Source organism: Pteropus vampyrus, unplaced genomic scaffold, assembly GCF_000151845.1.
Source record: "Pteropus vampyrus isolate Shadow unplaced genomic scaffold, Pvam_2.0 Scaffold202, whole genome shotgun sequence".
Taxonomy (NCBI): Eukaryota; Metazoa; Chordata; class Mammalia; order Chiroptera; family Pteropodidae; genus Pteropus; species Pteropus vampyrus.
Window position 1 is genome coordinate 80,396 of NW_011888983.1, and position 12,558 is coordinate 92,953.

The window sequence follows — 12,558 nt, forward strand, 5'->3', positions numbered from 1 at the left end:
GTTCTTGAGACTTCAGCGAACCAGACAACTGAGCACCAAAGCTTTGTTAGTCATCCAACCGCTGATGACTGCAGTGCTTGGATGACAAGTGACAACCACAACCCCCTCCTTTCAGTATACTTGTCCTGTTCTCCAGCTGCTAATGCCCAGTTACCATATAATTTGTCACTGTAGTTCACTTGATTCACCTTAGCAAGTTTGCTCTGCTGCTAACTGATGAACCCAGGTAACATTGGTTCAAGCCTCCATGCTTTCTGCTGGCATGTAGGATACAGGTAAGTCATCTCAAGTGGAAGCCAAAAGTTTACTGAAATACTCGACAGTGTTAGGCCAAGAAATACCCCTAGAACACGAGTTTTCTGCAGAAACCCATTATAAGAATTCTTACCAATCCGATCTTTCAAGTCTCCCCAGACTCAAGTGGGTCAGAGAAACTCCAGAGTGCTGGCTCTAACCCGCAATGCCCTTTTCTCTCATGCTTCATCTTACTCAGATTGGCTTTATTGGTTCCCCAAAATATGTTTCCCAAAGTGTGTTCTGAAACACCCTTCAACAAAGAAAAGGAAATTCTGGCTTAAATAAAGGCATATAGACTTTTTACTGCAGGCTTTTCAGAGCCTTTACTATGATCATGATCCTTCTTGGGATGGGCTATGCATTTTCCCAGATTATGTGGCCATGGAACCTCTTCGTGTCAGAGGATAGCCACAGAACAGTATCCACAGAAAACATTTTTGGAAAATGCAAGGTGAATCCATACTTTTACATTAAGGAGAAGGCCATCTTAAAACATTTTAGTGGTTGAGTTTTAAAAAATATCTGTATATCTTTACACTCAAAAGCCTTTTAACTCCCCGCTTTAAAATTAACCAGCTCCTTCTCTTCTACATTCTAGTCATTCTTTTGAGTCCTGAAAATTTCTCTTGTAAAGCTACTTGTGAGTGTGCAAATTCTCTGGGTAGTACTGAGTGTGGGTTGGATGTGCTAGAAGAAGCATGTCGGGGCTGGGAAAACTCAGGACAAAAAGCTAGCTGGTAAGGAGGATGGTCAGAGGCTCATTGCTCAGTTGGCAGCCAGCCCAGAATTCAACTGTGTGTAAAGGGACCAAGGAAAGGAAGAAAGTGCCAATAGAAGGGTCAGTTTCAAACTAAGGCTTAACCCATTGTTTATTGTCCAAGGCCTGGTTGTAGACACGTGGCTGTGAATAACCTATCTCTGTTATTTGAGTGCTTCTAATTATTGTCCAATTAACCCGTTAAAAAGAGAGACACACACAATAGAATATATAGATGTGAAATTATAATGTACACCTGAAAATTTTATAATCGTATTAACCAATGTTACCCCAATAAACTTAATAAATAAATTAATTGAGTAAAATAAAAAATAAAAAGAGAGACAGACAGAATCAGACATTGTATACCTTCTGATGGCAAAACACAGTGCCTGATATACGTACTAAAATATGGCACCCGAATCTTATTAGGCCTCCATATCTAGCAATTTGCATCCAGGGGATAGAGAAACATGTTAAGTGATACCATGGGGAAACAATCAGCAAAACCAAGAATTAAGAATCTGGGTAGGACAATTGAGTGGTTTTGTCAACAAATATACTACATGAGGGGGAAAAACGTGGAAAGGGAACCTATGGAATTAAAATAAGAGACTAGAACCATGTCAGCCATATGCAATGTGTGGATCTTGTTTGGATACTGATTCAAATAAATCAACTCTAACAATATTTACGAGGCAATGAGGGAAATTTGGACACTGATTAAATATTCGATAATAGGAATTATTGTTAATTATTTTAGGTATAATAAAGAGCATGGTTATATTGTTTAAGTCCTTATATTTTAGAGATACATGCTAATATATTCACAAATGAAATTATAAATGTGGAATTTTCTTCAACATAAACTAGGGAAATGGGTAGAGGTATAGGTATTACAAGATTGTCTATGAGTTAATAATTGTTGAAGTTGGGTAATGGGCATATTGTGGTTCATTATACTATTCTTCCTGTCTGAAATTCTCCATAATATAAAGTCAAAAAAAAAAAAAAAAAAAGTGGGTCATACCGTATGAGCTCCTGAAATTAGAAAGAAATTAGTCAGTTGAAAATTTTTATTTCATGGTTGTTTTGGTGATACTTTGGAAATAGGGACATAATTCAGAATAAGAGCAGTATGTGTCTTCAGGTGCTGCTAGTCAGCATCAGTGCCTTAGGGTCAAAGAAGTGACCCTCTTGCAGTTCAGTCACACCATAGAATCTGCTTCTGAGTTCCCAGAAATTAATCTAACCCCTTTCTGGTGTTACATAAAACCTTCCTGGAGGTACACCTAGCTGTTTCCCCCTGGTCTCATCTCATTTTCTTTATCTACCATGTATAGAGGATGGGGAGAGTGAGAGACTTAAAGAGACAAACGGAAGGCACACGAATCCTCAAAGAGGGAACTCTATAAGAAGACTGTAACCGTTAGTTTATGACATAGAAACATCACAACTCCAGGGAACTTGGAGAAAGTTTTGGTGAATCATACGAAGTCTATCATAAGCTAAAGCAATAACACTGATGCTCTGAGTACCTTCTGCAGAAGTGAGGTTGGGTTGTACCAAAGGCAGCCATTTGGGAGAAGGCTGGTCATGGCCATGTCAGGAGGATGCACTCCATGGCCAGAAAAGAACTGGCCTTTCCAGAGATTTATGTCTTTAGCTCTGCTACAAAGTTACCAAACCCTTGGTCACATCATGTGGAAAATCTCCCTATCTGAGGGATCTGGAAAGGTGGCTTTTATCTCTAGCTCAGAGATTTTGCCCAGCTTCAGAGCTGTCACTGATAAATGGACACCTTTGGAGAAGATGAGGCTAAAGCCTTCATAGTCTGAATGAGTGCCCAAGTGCGGATCCTATGTAAGAAGCCATTTCCAGTAGTAACTGTAGGAAACCATGGCCACTTCACTGGATGATTAGCCTGGCCGAGTCTGTTCCAGTTAATCACTGGAGGTAATATTGTAGTTCATAAAGAAGATAAAATGCACTTAGCTGTATAAGTTTGTGCAGCTTAAATGAGCCTGGGGCCTTTTCTCAGAGATATTTGGCATTTGAAGAATTAATGCTCTGGTGTCACCTATTCTTAAGGAGGCCCACTTGGGTCATTTTGTATAGGCACAAGTTAAATCTCAGGTTGCCAGATGTAGATGTAAATCACTTAGCCAGGGAACAGATCCAGCTGGCTGACCGCCTGGTACATGCATCTCCATGCAGCTCTTGTGGTTGAAGATGCCTTTTATGGGAGAAATTTTATGTTATGATATTCTCAAGGTTGGAGAACCCATTGGTTTTTGGATTAAACCGCTTGAAAACATCACAAGCCTATGTACAAAGCTCACACCCTTCTGCCTTTTTTTTTTTTTTTTTTTTTTTGTAGAAAATAGTATCACTTAATGTTCTTGCAGAAAAAAATAAATGAAATCCATCTTTAGTTAATTTAAACAAAAAGGAGATGTGGAATGAAATGAAGGGTAGCTTACTCAATCAAAGGAAGCTTAAACAACCAATTATTTGGCAAGACATGAATGAAGGTGACCTGAGACCTTAGGAGCCATTTCTCTTGGCCCTGAAGCATTATCATGAGATGACTCTGCTCCAACCCATTTGTCTATTCTAGTCAAGTTTTCAAATACTCAGGAGAGAGAATTGGACTGGCCAGCTTGTCAGGTGTCTCTTGCTGTGGTTAGAAAATTGCACCATGGTCACTGGGCATCCCCAGCTACACAAAAGTTTTTCTCCCGCATGAGTCAGCACTCAATCTTGATTATCTATCTCCTAGGAATGATCCACCCGAGAAACGAGACAGACGCCATCACCATGACTGTTGCTAGGTTCTCTGGCATTCTAGTTCTGAAAGACTGGCAAGAAGTACATGTAAAGCAACAACCCATTTATTACAGGGTGAATCAAAATATAGCATTATGCCTGCATCTTCATCTCTTTATTGAAAAACAAGAAAGAATAATGAGCCAGAGTAAGGGAGATATGAGGAAGTTAAAGAATTCCCATACAACTTTAAGACTACAGAGTTCAGTGGTAAAATGTTAAAATCAAAATTTTTAAACCAGCACTGCGTGTTCAACACTTCTGTTCCTGCTTATTTTGACATGCTTATCTTGTTCATATTTGGTTGAAATTATCATTATTATCTTTATTGCCATTTTTAATACCCAAGATTTATTTAAAGTGCATTAATGTACCAGGCACTACACTAAATCCTTTCAATGTATATCTTATTTCATCTTCATGGTGGCCCAGTGAGGTAGGTGAGATTATTATCCCCATTTTACAGATGAGGGAAGTGAGGCCTAGAAAGGTTAAAAAACCCGAAGTCCTTCTGCCGGTAAGTGATGGAACATGAATCTGTCTGACTACAGAACATAACCTCTTATCTACTATGAAACTTTATGTCAGTCCTAAGAAAACTGGCCTGCTTCACATAGAGCTAGAACATTGAACATCATGACTCAGTGCTATCATATGCAGAGGAGCCCACATATCTCCCTGGAGCTGAAGACAATGTAGGAAGGCTTCGGATTGCATTTGTGGTAAAACCTCCAGGCCTTGGGTAAATAGTGCTAACTCTACCCTTGGTCTGGCTTAGCCTGACAGCCAGGCTTCAACACTAGCCTTTAGTAACAGACTCTAATTCAACTTATCAATGGCCTGAGAAGACATCAGACTCCTTTGGAACAATTCTGGGAGGATGCTCTGAGTCCTGCCCTGCCCATTAAGGGCTGTAAATTTGTGCAAACAACCATAAAATTAAACCGACCCAGGGAGCGACATTGATTTCCAATTGGCATAGTTTGCCAGATGCTGTTTGGTCTAAGAACTGCTTGACCTCTACTAGTGAGGCCACCTGCCCTTGGCTTTGCAGGGTGTTGTTCCCAGCTGGGAAGGCCTCTCCACTAATGCTTGCTGCTGGAACTTGGGCTGAAGGCGTGGCAGGTTCTCCATATGTTGCAGAGGAGAGGCCAGCCACACCCGGGGCTAGATTCACCCTCTCATCCAACCCTAGGGCTAAAGCTGTCCTCAGGAGATTACAGACACCCCACCACCAACTAATTAAATAGGTGGCCTCCTGCAGCTAAACGGGAATGAGGGCGGGAGAGGGGTGGAACAGAGGATGCCTAATTTAACTATGACCTGGGTAAGTAGCTCACTAGCTAGACCCAGAAATCACCGATGTGTGCCTAAACAGTCTCTAATGGATAAGGGTGGTTCTATGCCTTAGACCTGGAGTTCTGTTTATTTTAGCCAACTTTTGTAGTTTTCAAATCTTATAGTCTAAAACGTTTGTTATAGAAGCTTTACACATTATTAAAAATAATATCTATTAATGAATGTATCTTACAATCATTATTACCCACCAATCCTTGTACTAAAACATTGGAATAAAAGTGATCATTAAAAGACACTTTTTTTCTCATGGGACAACCTGAAGATGAATCTACCACCTTAACAGTGTGCATGCACACACACATGCACACATAAAGAGCAGGCTTCTAGATTCAAAGCTTAATGTCTGCCTAAATTACCAGTGCTCAATCTAAATACCCATGAATTATAAGTTTAGATAGAAATGAAAATCATAGTTTGGATTAAGGAAGGCAAACTTTTAGAGTTTTTCAGTTCAGCCTACAAGCAAATTATTCTGTTTTCCATTCTGTTTTTGCTACAGATCCTTTATAAAGAAAGAGGACCTGAGATGCAAAGAGGAAGGCCATTGTAATAATAGGAAATTGGACGAAATTAAAATGATACTAAGTCACAGTACAACTTGGCCTCTTTGCCACCAACTTTTGACATTCTAATTAGGGTAAATGATTATGCAAATCTAGTCAGTCACTCATTTTCCCCCTAAGCCAGAGTGTCTGTAATTGTTTAAGTGAGGACTGTTGATGGCATAATTAAAGCTTTCCTAAAAATTAATTGGGAGTTGGAGGACAGCCTCCAAAGATGCCCTAATTTGTGGGCAGCACAACACAGCTGCCCTTTTGTCCTGCCCGCCACCAGGACGCCTAGAATTTCCCCTCAAGTATAATAGAATGTGACATTTGAGATATTCTCAAGCCTCGGTACACAAGATGGAGTGGAAGACATAGATTGACACCCAAGGTCATCTCCTGGATATGTTCAGCTGAGGAAAGAGGATTTCAGGTGAATCTAGACATGGAGCACAGAACACCTGGGTTGGGGGCATATACGAGATAAAATTGGTCATGAGTTTATAAACATGAAGCTGCATGATAAGTACATGGCGGGGGTGGCAGGAAGGGGGACACAGGAGGAAGGCCGGAAGGAGTAATAACTATAGTATTTGCTTTGCTTTTGTGCATGTTTGAAATTTTCCATAATTAAAGAATTTTAATGCATACAATACTGTTAAATTAATTAAAACAAAGAGGCTGTTAGACTGAAGTGGTTCTAATGCCTTAGCCACCTAGATAAGCAAACCAAAACTTAAGCCTATAAATACAGGTTAAGAAATCAAAACCTAATGATAGTCACACTCAGCCAAATAATGCAACCACTTAAGCTATAGCCAATCAAATAATTTCCTTGCTCTGCTTCCAAGTCTTCTCTATAAAAGTCTTGCCCCTAGCTTCTGTTGGTGGAATGCTCCTAACCACTTCTGGTTTGGAACTGCCTGATTGGAATCAATTTTTGTTCATATAAACTCCTACAATTTTTAATAGCCTCAGTTTATCTTTTAACACTACCAAAACATAACATTTATCATAAGAAAGAAGTTCTTAGTAGCAAAAGTCAATGTGTGGTTATCCTCTTAAAGATTTATAGAGTACCTAATCTTAACAATGAATATGCTTTTCTATTACTTCTTCTCACATTAACATCACATTCCCACATCCAGCTTTGACTCTTCCTAGTTTTGCCCTAGGTTGGAATGATGCTCAAAGCCTGAAGAGAGACTAGGAGAAAAGTGGGGCCAGGTGAGACCAAAGTGGGGAAACTGGCTGAGTGGCTGAGATCCCCAGAAAATCCATCTAAAGGATAATTGAAAGTCGATTATGATTTAATTCTGTCATTTAAAAAAAAAAAAAAAAGTACAAGCCTGTTCGACTTAAAAATAAAAATAATTTAAGTAAACCCTCCTAAATTTAAAAAATAAAAAAGTGCCTGGTAGTCAAGGGGCAAATTCTCTCTTGATTAACAACCTCCTCTTGGTAGCTGTGAATTAAGATGAATTAGAAGAAGCAGTTGGTAGCTATAGGTGGAGATATTTTAAAGATGTGGAGCCCCTTGTCTACAGAAATCATACTGCAGGGCGGCTGTAGGCCTTGGAGGTCACCGATCTTCCCGGGTGCAGAATGATGCTTTTGTCTTTACCTTTTAGGATTATCCATGTCTGGGGTGACAGTAACTAATGAGCTAGTAAAAAGCCACCCCAGCAAGGCTGTGCCCAGTTTCTTAGCTTTGTTAGGAAAACTTGAGAGAACCAGTGTGGGCTAATTAATTGGTCTTCAGGTAGTAACTAAATCAAAGGTGTCTTGGGTACCCTGGGAAGCTGGAGTCTCCTCTTTCCTGAGAATCAATCAGCTCAAGATTGATGAAGGGCTGCTAAGGTCAAGCTTTGAAACACAAAACCATCTGCTCACTCTCTAGGGCTGATACCTGCAGTAGAGCAATTTTAGAAGAACAGGTGTTCACTTTTAACTTACCTCTTTTCTTTTATGCTGAAATCATGATTTTTAGCTAGAAAGAGCCTCCAGTTGGTTGATGAAACTCACAAACTGTCTATTGTAACTTAAAATAACCTGGCCCAAAGGTATTGTAATAACCTCGGTTGGCTCTTGCACAAAGTCATAAACCACTCATCCTTGAGAGTGGCCACTCTGGCCTCTCCAGAAGCATTTTGCAGCATCAGGAAACAATGACTATAAGGCATTGCCCCCAGAAGGTCTGTATAGACCTTGAATGTTTGTGTCTCCCCAGTATTCATATGTTGAAACCTAACCCCCATTTTGATGGTATTTGAGGTGGGGTCTTTGGGAGGTGATTAGGTTGTGAGAGTCGAGCCCTCAAGAATAGGATTAGTGCCTTTATAAAAGAACCTAAAGATCTTCCTTGCCCTTCCACCATGTGAAGACAGAACGAGAAGACAGCCATTTTTGAACCAGGAAATGGGCTCTTACCAGACATGAAATCTGCCAGCGCCTTGATCTTGGATTTCCAGCCTTCAGAACAATGAGAAATAAATGTTTATTGTTTATAAGCCGGCCAGTCTATAGCATTTTTGTTATAGGAACCTTGAACAGATGAACAAATGAAGACGAGGAGCTAAGCCAGGGAACACTGTTTCATTCTCTCAGTGTAGAACAAATCCAGTTGAGTTCATCCACTTTACAGAGTATGCTTGAGAGCCAGCAAAGTCTTTTAAAGCCAACAATTAAATGTTTCTAGTTCCTTGAAAGTATCTTCTGGCTCAGTAGGCTAAGAACATTTTCAAAAGTTTTTTCTAATGATATTTTTAAATTATTTTTCATTTTTTATGTACACCTCAGTTTCAGGTGTACAACATAGTGATTGTTAACGATGATTTAATGACTGCAGTTGCCTTTCCTCTATAAAAAAGTTCAGAATTTACACCAAGTTTTCTTCTTTTAAATGGAGGTATTTCTTGTTCCTGCTAAACATTAATGTCCTCAGTTTCCCAAGAATGTAGGAAATTCTCCAAAACACTCTTGTGGTAGATTGTATTTTTCCAGAGATGGCTGCAGTTAGATGTATCCTATCTCATATGATCTTATTACAATGTGACATTAACAATCCTCCAACAAAAGGTGAGATTTGTGTTCCTGCCCCATGAGCCTGGACAGACCTTTGTAAATATCTCAACCAGTAAAATGTAGCAGAAATGAAACTGTGTGACTACTTAGTATAGTGATAAAAGGCTATATAACTTCAACTTGGCTCTCTCAAGGTCTGGGGACATCATGTGGAGAGACTATATAGAGATAGATAAAGATGTCAAAGTATATGTTCCAGCTACCAGCTTTTTGAGTGTTCCCAACACAGGCTCCAGACGTGTGTGAACAAGCCTTTGATGATCACAGCCCTGCTTTTGAGCTACCCCCAATGTCACATGGAGCAGAAACAGGCCTTCTCCACTATGTCCTGTGCAAATTCCTGACCCCCAGAAACTGAACACAAATGTTTTCAGATGGATTTTAAAAAACAATGTAAAACTTAAAACACTAAAAATCTTGGAAGAAAATTTAGGATACAATATATACCACCTATGGTGTAGGGAAGATTTTTCTAATGAAAAGTGGAAACTCAGAAGCTATAAAAGAAGTAATAAACACATTTAACTACCTAAATACTTTATGTTTGATGAGTCATACAGACAAAATATGGGAGAAAATATTTTCACACCTTTAACAGATAAAAGGTCATCATTTACAAAGTGGTTTTGCAAACTGATAACAAAATGCAATCGAAAATATTACAAATGGTAAGTAAGTATGTAAAAGGCGTTAACTTTCCAGTCAGGTAAATGCAAATTAAGTAACAACCAGCTAGCACTTATATTAGCAAAATTCTGCTAGTGGTGAAAAGGATACAGTGCTAATGGCAATGTGACCAGCTTCAACTTTTTTTGGAAAGCTATCTGACAATACTAAAATGAAAAATACACACATTTTTTCAAACTGGAAATCCCTCTTTCTTAAATCTATCCTAAAGAAATAAAAGTACCAGGACATAAATAAAATTGCTCTCTGTAGTATAGCTTATAATGGTAAAAATCTGGAAATAAAAGGTCTCCAATAGGAGATGGAGGGAGATTGATTGAAAAAATTGTATAACAACAGCTATGCTGGAATAATGTTCAACCATTAGAATAAGCTTGAGAATGAGCTAAACGATCTATAGCAGTTGAATGTTCAACAGGAAAAAACGGAAAGTGCAGAGGAGTATGTAATAAGACACAATTACTTTAAAACAAATACATGCAAAACTAAAATTGTACGTATGTGTATATATAAGTTGATGGGATTATATGAAAATGAAGAAAAGTATAGAAGAATATACCAGGTTATCAATAACAGTTTCCTGTGGTGGGGAATGGGGAAGGAGGAGTACTAGTTGGGGAAGGGTGAGAGTTGTCCAGAAAAGGAAACAGTATTTACAGATGGGACGCTGAGGAAGTGTGTGAGTAAAAAAACCAAGCACTCAGCACTCAATAAAAGCCCTGAGATAAGAAGGATGCAAATCACTACAAATGGGTAGGATGCACCTAATGTAGGGCACACAGACACAGAGAGACCCAGGGTATAGAATCCAAACAGGGTGAGGAGGATATCCATGTAGTTCTGCGGTAGCCTGGGATGGGAGTCAGAGTCCAAGCAGGGAGAACAGGGTTTCCTTGTAGTGTGTAGGGTGGAGAGGGGGATCGATCAAATAAGTAAATATATTATGTATAATAGAAGTGACATTTCTCACTGTTGGTGAAGGCAGTTACAAATACAGAAAGGGCTGGTGATATTGGTTTAGAATTGGAGATATTCATTTTAATTCATAGTTCTCAACATATATAGATAGCAATGGAAATAATATGTGTGTATAAAATATACATTCCTTAATCGTTTTAATATATGTAAATCATAGCAACATGCCATATGCCTTATACAGTGATGTATGTCGATTATTTCTCAATGAAACTAGGGGGAAAATGTCATATTTTCTAACTTAGTACACTGAGAGAGGCTGGAGAAGCAATACCCAGTAGACCTAACCACTAAATCCGGGCTTTTAAATGCCATTTTACACTAGAAGGAATCAGAGCTCCTTGGAGAAATGGCTGATTCCAGGTCTGAGGCATAGAAAAAAAGATGAGCTGGAATTTCTTATTGTGCCAAAAAGCAATGACGTGCTCAAAGAATGATGGAGACAAAACCCAGCCTGAATGGGCTCTCTCTAACCAAATTTGGGACAAGCATCAAAACAAATGCCAATAGTAATAAATTATAGTCCATTATAAAATACAGAACCATGAATCCGTAGAAATATAAATAAATGAATGAATAAATTGAAAGTTCGTTGAAGAACGAGATACTTAAATGGTTTCGGAGTACTTCCCCACAAAGGAGAAAAGAGTAACTTTAAAGTGAAGAAGTCTAGTGGCTACCACCTTAATCAAGTAATCAGAGTGAAAGTCATTGGTCCTGGGGCTGATCAAAATCATGTGCCACCCAATAGTATGCAACAAGGACACAGTGTCCCCTTTGTGGTATTCCTGCCAAAGATGCCTATCCTGAATCTAACAACAAAGAACCATCACACAAACCCAATCGAGGGATATTCCACTCAAAAGTTGGCTTGTAATCTTCAAAAGTGTCAATGTTGTGAACAGAAAGGAAAGGCTGAAAAACTATTCAGATTGGAGACTGAAGAAACATGAAAAACAGTGTGTGATTTAGGACCAGATCCTTTTGCTCAAAAGGGCCTTTTGCTGTAAAGGACTATTGTTTAAACACGAATCAGGTCTAAGGATGAATGGATAGTAATAGATCCAAGTTAGCTTCCAGATTTTGACAGTTTTATTGTATATGTTTAGGAGAATGTCCTTGTTCACATAAAAACTTAATGAAAGTGTTTGGGATAATGGGGCATCAGGTTAGCAACTTAATTCTTGAGTAGTTCGGGGGTGGGGGGAATGTTTTTGTACTGTACTGCAAACTTTTCTGTATGCTTATTTTGACAGGAAAATAGGAATAAGATAAAAATAAGAAACACAGGCATCTAATTTAGCTCAATTCCAAAACCCACTAAAATTAGAATAAAGGTATTTAAAATATATTTTAGTGTGGATATACATATCTATAACATAAAAATTTCATTGAACTCATTTTTTTTCTTTTTTAAAGAACTTTATTTTGTGCATTTTATTGGCACTTTCCCATTTTGCCCATTTTAATTGTACAATTCAGTGGCATTGAATTTATTCATAATATTGTGCAACTGTTGTGGACTGAATGTTTTCCTTCCAAGTTCATGTGTTGAAGTCCTAATCTGCAATATGATGGTATTTGGAGGTGGAGGTAATTAGGATTAGGTTAGGTCATGAGGGCAGAGCCCTTGTGATGGGATTAATGACCTTATAAGAAGGGAAAGACAGATCTCTCCAAATTCGTTGAGGTAACATTGGTTAATAACTATATAAATTCCAGCTTTACATTATAATTGATTATCAGTATACTCTATTGTGTGCTCACCACCAAAAGTCTAGTTTCCTTTCATTATCAGATATTTGACCCTCTTACCCTCAACACTCTCTCCCATTCCTTTCTTTCTGCTTAAACACCATTCTGTTGTCTATGAGTTTGCTTTTATTTTGTTAGTTCGTTTGCTACTTTGTTTTTATTCCACATATGAGTAAAATCATATGGGTTTTGTCCTTTTCCATCCATTTATTTCACTTAGCATACTTCCCTCAAGATCCATTCATGTTGTCACAAATGGAAATATTTTTC